The sequence below is a fragment of the Salmo salar genome, chromosome 01, assembly GCF_965601325.2.
Source record: "Salmo salar chromosome 01, fSalSal1, whole genome shotgun sequence".
Lineage (NCBI taxonomy): Eukaryota > Metazoa > Chordata > Actinopteri > Salmoniformes > Salmonidae > Salmo > Salmo salar.
Genome location: NC_138291.1, coordinates 173,553,606 through 173,563,530, shown reverse-complemented (window position 1 = coordinate 173,563,530; position 9,925 = coordinate 173,553,606).

Genomic DNA, 9,925 nt, shown 5'->3' with positions numbered 1-9,925 from the left:
CATTCCAGCTATTACAATGAGCCAGTCCTCCTATAGCTCCTCCCACCAGCCTCCACTCTTCCTACTTATTTTTGACATTATGTAATATTACTGCCATATCCTAAATCATTTTTGCAATATTCATTCAAATCGCCACAAACTGTGCTCCATCAGATCAGCTGGCACCCTTGCTGAGAAGTAAAACGATAGCTTTAAGACCCTGGGTCTTGTTTGAAGTCAATTCCAAACAGCAGGGTAAACAGCATTAATCTTGAGAGGTGATTTAATAAAAATCTCTACACCCACTTATGCCAACCTTGTGGTTTACCTGATGCAAGAAACTCCAGGACTCACAGAGAGAGTGCAGAGTGGAAATATGCAGTGGTGGTGCATGGCATGTATTTGCTTTGGCTCCTCCACGGTTCTTTGTGAGCCATACAAAGGCATAGAACAGCAGCCGTAGGAGGCAGAAAGGACAGCCAGTCACCGTGTTGTCTTTGGGCTGGGGCCTGTGAAAAGACATTCAGAGACTGTGGGTCCATTCATTCATTATGGTTGTTTTATGGTTGTTTTGTTTTATTAGTCATATGTACAGGATATACACTCAGTGGCCAGTTTATTAGGTGCACCACCCCGTTCACGAAAGTGGTTGACTCCCACAGATAGTGAGTCACGTGGCCGTGGCTTGATATATAAAGCAGGCAGACAGGCATCCAGTTACTGTTCCATTGAATGTTAGAATGGGTGAAACGGGGCCTCCCGAGTGGCACAGTGGTCTAAGACACTGCTAGCTGTGCCACTAGAAATTCTGGGTTCGAGTCCAGGCTCTGTCTCAGCCAGCCGCGACCTGGAGACGCATGGGGCGGCGCACAATTGGCCCAGCGTTGTCTGGGTTAGGGGAGGGTTTGGCCGGCAGTGATGTCCTTGTCCCGTCGCGCACTAGCGACTCCTATGGCGGGCCGGGCGCAGTGCACGCTGACACGGTTGCACGGTGTTTCCTCTGACACATCGGTGCGGCTAGCTTCCGGGTTAAGTGGGCATAGTGTCTAGAAGCAGCGCGGCTTGGTTGGGTTGTGTTTTGGGGGACGCACAGCTCTCGACCTTCACCTCTCCCGAGTCCGTACGGGAGTTGCAGCGAGGAGACAAGACTCTAACTACCAACTGGATACCAAGAAATTGGGGAGAAAACGGGGTAAAAAAAGAAGTAAAAAAATAAACAAAACATAATGGTTAAAACAAGTGACCTTAGCGACTTTGAGCTTGATATGATCGTCGGTGACAGGCGCGCCGGTTCCAGTATCTCCAGTACCTCCTGGGCTTTTCAAGCATTACAGTGTCTAGGGTTTACCAAGAATGGTGTGACCAACAAAAACATTCAGTCAGCAGTCCAGTGGACAAAAACAGCTCGTTGTTGAGAGGTCAAAGGAGAATGGCAAGAATTTTTCAAGCTAACAGGTTGGCCACAAAAGGCAAATAACGGCGCAGTACAACAGTGGTGTGCAGAACGAAATCTCGGAACATACAACTCGTCGGTCCTTGTCATGGATGGGCTATTGCAGCAGACGACCACACCGGGTTCCACTCCTATCAGCTAAAAACAAGAAGAAGTGGCTCCAGTGGGCACACAATCACCAACACTGGACAATTGAGGAGTGGAAAAAAATTGCCTGGTCTGACGAATCCCAGTTCCTGTTGTGTCATGCTGATGGCAGAGTCAGGATTTGGTGTAAGCAGCATGAGTCCATGGCCCATCCTGCCTGGGGTCAAAGGCATAGGCTGGTTGCGCTGGTGTAATGGTGTGGGTGGTGTAATGGTGTGGGGAATGTTTTCCTGGCACTCGTTAGGTCCCTTGATATCAGTTGAGCAACGTTTCCATTCCCCGTAGATTTCAGGCTATTCTGGAGGCAAAGGGGGGTCCGACCCGGTACTAGATGGGTGTACCTAATAAACTGGCCAAAGATTGTATTGTCCAACAGAATGCTTACTTGCAGGTTCCTTCTTGATAATGCAACAACAATAATAAATAATACAATATAAGAATATGAACAAAAATTTAATGGCTCAGTAGAATAGACATTTTAGCATAAGTATAATACAGGAAGGCACAATTTATGGTCCAATATTTACACGTGTATTGGGGAAGAGGGGATTGGGGGACAACTGTTTAAATTCTGCAGTATTAGCAACAGTAAATAAGAATCTGGTAGCAGAAGTTGTGATGTGTGTGTAGCTTGAATGTATATACTGTCAGCTGTTTCCAGCTACAATTGTCATTTACAACATTAACAATGTCTACACTGTATTTCTGACCAATTTGATGTTATTTTAATGGACCAAAAAATTGCTTTTCTTTCAAAAACAAGGACAATTCTAAGTGATTCCAAACTTTTGAATGGTAGTGTGTGTATATATATATAGTGTGTGTGTGTGTGTGTGTGTGTGTGTGTGTGTGTGTGTGTGTGTGTGTGTGTGTGTGTGTGTGTGTATGTGTGTGTGTATGTGTATGTGTGGGTGTGTGTGTGTGTGTGTGTGTGTGTGTGTGTGTGTGTGTGTGTGCATGTGTGCTAAGGTGCAGAGAATCAGAGCAGGTGGTCAGTCCAGTTCCAGAGTTCAGCAGTCTGATGGCTTGTAGATATAAACTGTCTCTGAGCCTGTTGGTATCAAACCTCATGCTATGATACCGTCTGCCCAACGGTAAGGGAGTGAACAGGTCATAACTGGGGTGTGTGTGGTCCTGATGATGCTGCAGTATATGTCCTGGTAGGGTGGGAACACGGCCCCAGTGACATACTGGGCCGTCTTCACCAACCTGCTGGAGGGCCTTGCAGTTGTGGATGGAGCAATTCCCGTACCCGGCCATGATGCAACTGGTCAGGACGCTCTCGATGATGCACCGGCTGTGTTTGGAGGGGACCCGCGGTGGCATGCCAAATTTCTTCAGCCACCTTAGGAAGTAGAGGAGCTGTTGCGCCCTCTTGACAAGACTGCTGATTCTCTCTACTGCAGTCCCGTTGATGTGGATTGGGGCGTGTTCTCTCCTCGACATCCTGAAATCAACAACCAACTCCTTTGTTTTGCTGACGTTGATGGACAGGTTGTTGACCTGGCATCGCAATGCCAGTTCACTTACATCCTCTCTATAGTCTGACTCGTCATTGTTGATTATTAGGCTTTCAACCATGGTGTCGTCAGCAAACTTGATGATGGAGTTGGTGTCACGCAATGCCACACAGTCGTGCGTGTACAGGGAGTATAGCAGAGGGCTGAGGACACACCTCTGGGGGGCCCATGTGTTAATAATCAGTGTGGAGGAGGTATTGTTGCCAATCCTCACGGCCTGTGGTATCCCCGTCAGGAAGTCTAAGATTCAGTTGCAGAGGGTAGTGTCCAAATCAAATCAAATCAAAATCAAATGTATTTATATAGCCCTTCATAGATCAGCTGATATCTCAAAGTACTGTACAGAAACCCAGCCTAAAACCCCAAACAGCAAGCAATGCAGGTGTAGAAGCACGGTGGCTAGGAAAAACTCCCTAGAAAGGCCAAAACCTAGGAAGAAACCTAGAGGAACCAGGCTATGAGGGGTGGCCAGTCCTCTTCTGGCTGTGCCGGGTGGAGATTATAACCGAACATGACCAAGATGTTCAAGATGTTCATAAATGACCAGCATGGTCAAATAATAATAATCACAGTAGTTGTCAAGGGTGCAACAGGTCAGCACCTCTACCGCTCCTGCTGTCTCTAGAGAGTTGAAAACAGCAGGTCTAGGACAGGTAGCACGTCCGGTGAACAGGTCAGGGTTCCATAGCCGCAGGCAGAACAGTTGAAACTGGAGCAGCAGCACGGCCAGGTGGACTGGGGACAGCAAGGTGTCATCATGCCAGGTAGTCCTGAGGCATGGTCCTAGGGCTCAAGTCCTCCGAGAGAGAGAGAGAAAGAAAGAAAGAAAGAAAGAAAGAAAGAAAGAAAGAAAGAAAGAAAGAAAGAAAGAAAGAAAGAAAGAAAGAGAGAATTAGAGAAAGCATACTTAAATTCACACAGGACACCGGATAAGACAGGAGAAATACTCCAGATATAACAGACTGACCCTAGCCCCCCGACACATAAACTACTGCAGCATAAATGCTAGAGGCTGAGACAGGAGGTGTCACGAATGCTAGGATTGGTGGTAGGAGTCAGGCGCAGAGAGCAGAGGTAAGAAAAAATGAGATTTATTTTCTCTGGTACGACACGGTCGACGCCAACACAACAGGCGTGTGAACAAAATGACCAACCCATTCACAACGGCACACAGTCCGGAAAGAAAATAATCCAGGCAGATCGCCAGCACATCCAAAAAGCACACTGACGTAAAATAATCCCGCACAAACCTGGGCGGGCTAAACAGGCTTAAATAACCACAAATCAAGACACACAAATAAGGAACAGGTGCAAACAATAAGACATACCAACAGAAAAGGAAAAAGGGATCAGTGGTGGCTAGTAGGCCGGCGACGACAACCGCCGAGCGCCGCCCGAGCAGGCAGGGGAGCCACCTTCGGTGGGATTCGTGACAGGAGGGGTCAGGAGACATTGTGGCCCCATCCGATGATACCCCCGGACAGGGCCAAACAGGCAGGATATAACCCCACTCACTTTGCCAAAGCACAGCCCCCACACCACTAGAGGGATATCTTCAATCACCAACTTACCATCCTGAGACAATGCCGAGTATAGCCCACAAAGATCTCCGCCACGGCACAACCCAAGGGGGGGCACCAACCCAGACAGGAAGACCACGTCAGTGACTCAACTCACTCAAGTGACGCACCCCTCCTAGGGACGGCATGGAAGAGCACCAGGAAGCCAGTGACTCAGCCCCTGTAATAGGGTTAGAGGCAGAGAATCCCAGTGGAGAGAGGAGAACCGGCCAGGCAGAGACAGCAAGGGCGGTTCGTTGCTCCAGTGCCTTTCCGTTCACCTTCACACTCCTGGGCCAGACTACACTCAATCATAGGACCTACTGAAGAGATGAGTCTTCAATAAAGACTAAAGGTTGAGACCGAGTCTGCGTCTCTCACATGGGTAGGCAGACCATTCCATAAAAATGGAACATCTTGGACAACTGAGCTTTGGAGGAATACGCAGATTTAAAGAGGAGTTTGTAATTTGCTTTCTAATGATCATGATCTTTTCCCCAAAGAAGTTCATGAATTTATTACTGCTGAAGTGAAAGCCATCCTCTCTTGGGGAATGCTGCTTTTTAGTTAGCTTTGCGACAGTATCAAAAATAAATTTGGGATTGTTCTTATTTTCCTCAATTAAGTTGGAAAAATAGGATGATCGAGCAGCAGTGAGGGCATTTCTGTTCCAATTTTCTGGAAGCTTGCTTCAGAGCTCGGGTATTTTCTGTATACCAGGGAGCTAGTTTCTTATGACAAATGTTTTTAGTTTTTAGGGGTGCGACTGCATCTAGGGTATTGCGCAAGGTTAAATTGAGTTCCTCAGTTAGGTGGTTAACTGATTTTTGTCCTCTGACGTCCAGACCCAGGGCTCTGAGCTTGGTGACAAGCTTGAACGGAACAATGGTGTTGAATGCTGAACTGTAGTCAATGAACAGCATTCTCACTAAGGTGTTCCTCTTATCCAGATGTGTTAGTGTAACCAGTGTGAAATGGCTAGCTAGTTAGCGGTGCACACTAGTAGCGTTTCAATCGGAGATGTCACTCGCTCTGAGACCTTGAAGTAGTTATTTCCCTTGCTCTGCAAGGGCAGGGGCTTTTGTAGAGCGATATGTAACGATACTTTGTTGGAGGCAGTTTTGATGTGTTCAGAAGGTCCCAGGTTCAAGCCCAGGTTGGGGTGAGGAGAAGGACGGAAGCAATACTGTGTGAATAGCGATGGAAATTGCATTTTTTTTCTGGATCTGTTAGAGTGGTAGGCAAATTGGTGTGGGTCCAGTGTGCCTGGCATGCTGGCCTTAATGTGGGCCATGACCAGCCTCTCGAAACCCTTCATGATGACAGGGGTGAGTGCGACGGGGGGTTAGTCATTTGGGCATGTCACCTTGGTTTTCTTGGGCACTGGGACGATGGTGGTCTCCTTGAAGCAAGTAGGGACTACAGACTGGGACAGGAACTAGTTGAAGATGTCAGAGAAGACTCCGAGTAGCTGCTCAGCACACATTCTGAGGATGCGGCCAGGGATGCCATCTGGGACTATTCACTTTTCTGACTATTGACTCTCTTTTGAGAGTTTCCCTCATGTCAGCCTTGGAGAGCAAAAGCACCTGATCATCCGGAGCCTTCCTAGATGGCTCGGTATTGTCTGCCTCAAACCGAGCATAGAATATGTTAAGCCTGTCTGGGAGGGATGCTTTGGCACCACACAGCTGGATTTGCCTTTGTAGTGTGTGAAAGCTTGTAGTCCTTGCCACATGTGTTGCGAGTCTGAGTTGTCGAAATTCGATTCTAATTTGAGTTTGTATTTGACTTTTTTTGTCTTTAATGAATTTGTGGAGCTCGTACCAAATCAAATCAAATGTTATTTGTCACATTCTTTGTAAACAACAGCAGTAAACTAACAGTGAACTGCTTACGTACGGGTCCTTTTCCAAGAATGCGGAGTTAAAGATGAAAAACAATGAACATTCATTTTCGAAATAGTGACAAGAGGAGAAAATACACAGTGAATAATGAATAACAATAACGAGTAAAAGTTACATGGCTATATACAAGGAGTACTAGCACCAAGTTGATGTGCAGGGGTACGAGGTCATTGAAGTAGCTATGTACAGTTGGTAGAGCATGGTGTTTGCAACGCCAGGGTTGTGGGTACGATTCCCACGGGGAACCAGTACAAAAAAACTAACAAAAAAAAAGTGTATGAAATGTAATGTATGCATCTGTTACCAGAAGCCGTGGTACGATCAGATCCATTCGGAAAATGGAAAAGCCATCTGGTTGAATAGCAGAATCGGGTGAACTGTCTGTAAGCCAGGTCTCTGTAAAAACAAAGACACAGCATTCTCTGATGTCCGTCTGCGATTGAAACCTTGCTCTGAGTTTAAAGACTTTGCATTGATCTTAATCTAGGTGCAATAACAATACCATTAAAGTAACAGTTCCAACCCCTCTCCTCCTCCAACATTCCGACACCCCCTCGCCCTACTAGCCTCCATTCACTCATGACGTGACTGCTTACAGGAAATGATACAGTTTGCCCTTACGGCACATTTCCTCCCACCAGCACAAAGACACTGAAGTCAGCGGACTGGCCATAGTGATGCTGTAGCCACACGAAGCAAATCTGCCTTCCATAGAACAGAGCTCATGACATGCAAGTGAAATGTCTTGACCACTGCTGTTACTAGGTGATACTTCTTAGATTGACCCCATTTGGATGTAATTCAATTAAAGTGACAAAAGGCATTGCAGTGTGAAGAGAAAATAGTCTTACAGTCACACAAAGCCATTTTAATGAATTGATATAGAGTCTATATACGAAAAATAATGAATAAATGGATGAGCTTGTTCCTTGACAACTATGACTGTAGGCTTAAGGCACTGCTACAGTATACAGAACAACCTTAAAGGTCAGTCGAAATGATAACGGTAGGTTGGTTGTAAAGCTGCAGTCTGAAAAACTGCCCCTAAAATTTTGTCATTATTAGCACACACTTTATTCTAAGCCGGTTAACAGAATTGCCAATTTAACAGTGACACCTAATACTGATATTGAGTATGTGCAGCCCATGCAATCAAACTCACAACTGTTACTATTATCATGCTTTAAAGGGACCAATCAGCAGTTAAAACAATAACAAAGCCTATTCTCTGCCACTGTTTTAGTAAAAAGCTGAAGGATGGGCCTGGAGAAATGTAACCACTGTCAAATTCATAGACAGAGCAATGATGCAAAATTATAGTTTTAATCATGTTTTCAGGCTATAAAGTGTTTGTTTACATGGACAACAGTGATGAGGTTGTTTCTATATTTAATGGAAATATCTAATTCATTACTTCCTTTACAGTATTTCCAATATGCTCTCTGTCACAAAGGATGTGTATAGAGAGCATGTGTTTCTGATGACCTGTAACCTTGTATTTTGCCTCCAGGAAATTCTCATGGTTTTGAATGTGCAGAGATAGATATTCAAACTACTCAGACCATAAACATTTGACGTCAACTGGTCGAAAGTCAATAATACCTGTCTGCAGAGATATGAAGTTTGGCTTACATGTCTGCTGTCAGCTCAACGAGCTAAGACGTGACTGTAGAATATAAAGACACACATCTAAACAAAGACGTACTAAGATGTCTGAAAACAAATGCTGAATGCATGAGGACGCTACATTAACTGCACTCATGGATCACAAGGCATGATTGTGTAACAATGCCTTTGGATTTCACTGACAAGGCTCACTGGTGAAATGTATCTCATTTAGCAGGCATAATGTTCTTCACTATAGTATTTTAAACACACACACACACACACACACACACACACACACACACACACACACACACACACACACACACACACACACACACACACACACACACACACACACACACACACACACACACACACACACCACACACACACACACACACACACACAAAGTATGCTAGAAAACACAATACCCCATAATGACAAAGCAAAAACAAGTTTTTAGACATTTTGGCAAATTTATTAAAAAAATACAAAACTGAAATATCACATTTACATAAATATTCAGACCCTTGCCTCAGTAACAGCCTCAAGTCTTCTTGGGTATGACGCTAAAAGCTTGGAACACCTGTATTTGGGGAGTTTCTCCCATTCTTCTCTGCAGATCCTCTCAAGCTCTGTCAGGTTGGATGGGGAGCGTTGCTGCACAGCTATTTTCAGGTCTCTCCAGAGATGTTCAATTGGGTTCAAGTCCGGGCTCTGGCTGGGCCACTCAAGGACATTCAGAGACTTGTCCCGAAGCCACTCCTGTGTTGTCCTGGCTGGGTGCTTAGGGTCGTTGTCCTGTTGGAAGGTGAATCTTTTCCCCCAGGCTGAGGTCCTCAGCGCTCTGGAGCAGGTTTTCATCAAGGATCTCTCTGTACTCGATCCTGACTAGTCTCCCAGTCCCTGCAGCTGAAAAACATCCCCACAGCATGATGCTGCCACCAACATGCTTCACCATATGGATGGTGCCAGGTTTCCTCCAAGAACTCCAAGGTAACCTGTCTAAATGACTATCGCCCCATAGCACTCACATCTGTAACCATGAAATGCTTTGAAAGTCTGGTCATGGCTCACATCAACACCATCACCCCAGACACCCTGGACCCAATCCAATTCGCATACTGCCCCAACATATCCATAGATGACGCAATCTCTATTGCACACCACACTGCCCTTTCCCACTTGGACAAAAGGAACACCAACATGAGAATGCTGTTCATTGGCTACAGCTCAGCGTTCAACACCATAGTGCCCTCCAAGCTCATCATAAGCTAAGTACCCTGGGACCAAACTCCTCCCTCTGCAACTGGATCCTGGATTTCCTGACGGGACGCCCCCAAGTGGTAAGGGTAGGCAACAACACATCCGCCACACTGACCCTGTCAAGCTCTTGTCAGGTTGGATAGGGAGCGTCGCTGCACAGCTATTTTCAGATTTCTCCAGAATGTTCGGGTTCAAGTCCGCGATCTGGCTGGGCCACTCAATGACCTTGAGTGGGTCCTTGAGTGGGTCCTTGAGTGGCGCAGTGGTCTAAGACACTGCATTGCAGTGCTAGAGGCATCACCTCAGATCTGGGTTCGATCCCGGGCTGTATCACAACCGGCTGTGATTGGGAGTCCCATAGGGTGGCGCACAATTGGCCCAGCGTCGTCTGGGTTACGGGTGGGTTTGGCCGGGGTAGGCCTTCATTGTAAATAAGAATTTGTTCTTAACTGATTTGCCTAGTTAAAATAAAAACATAAAAAAGGA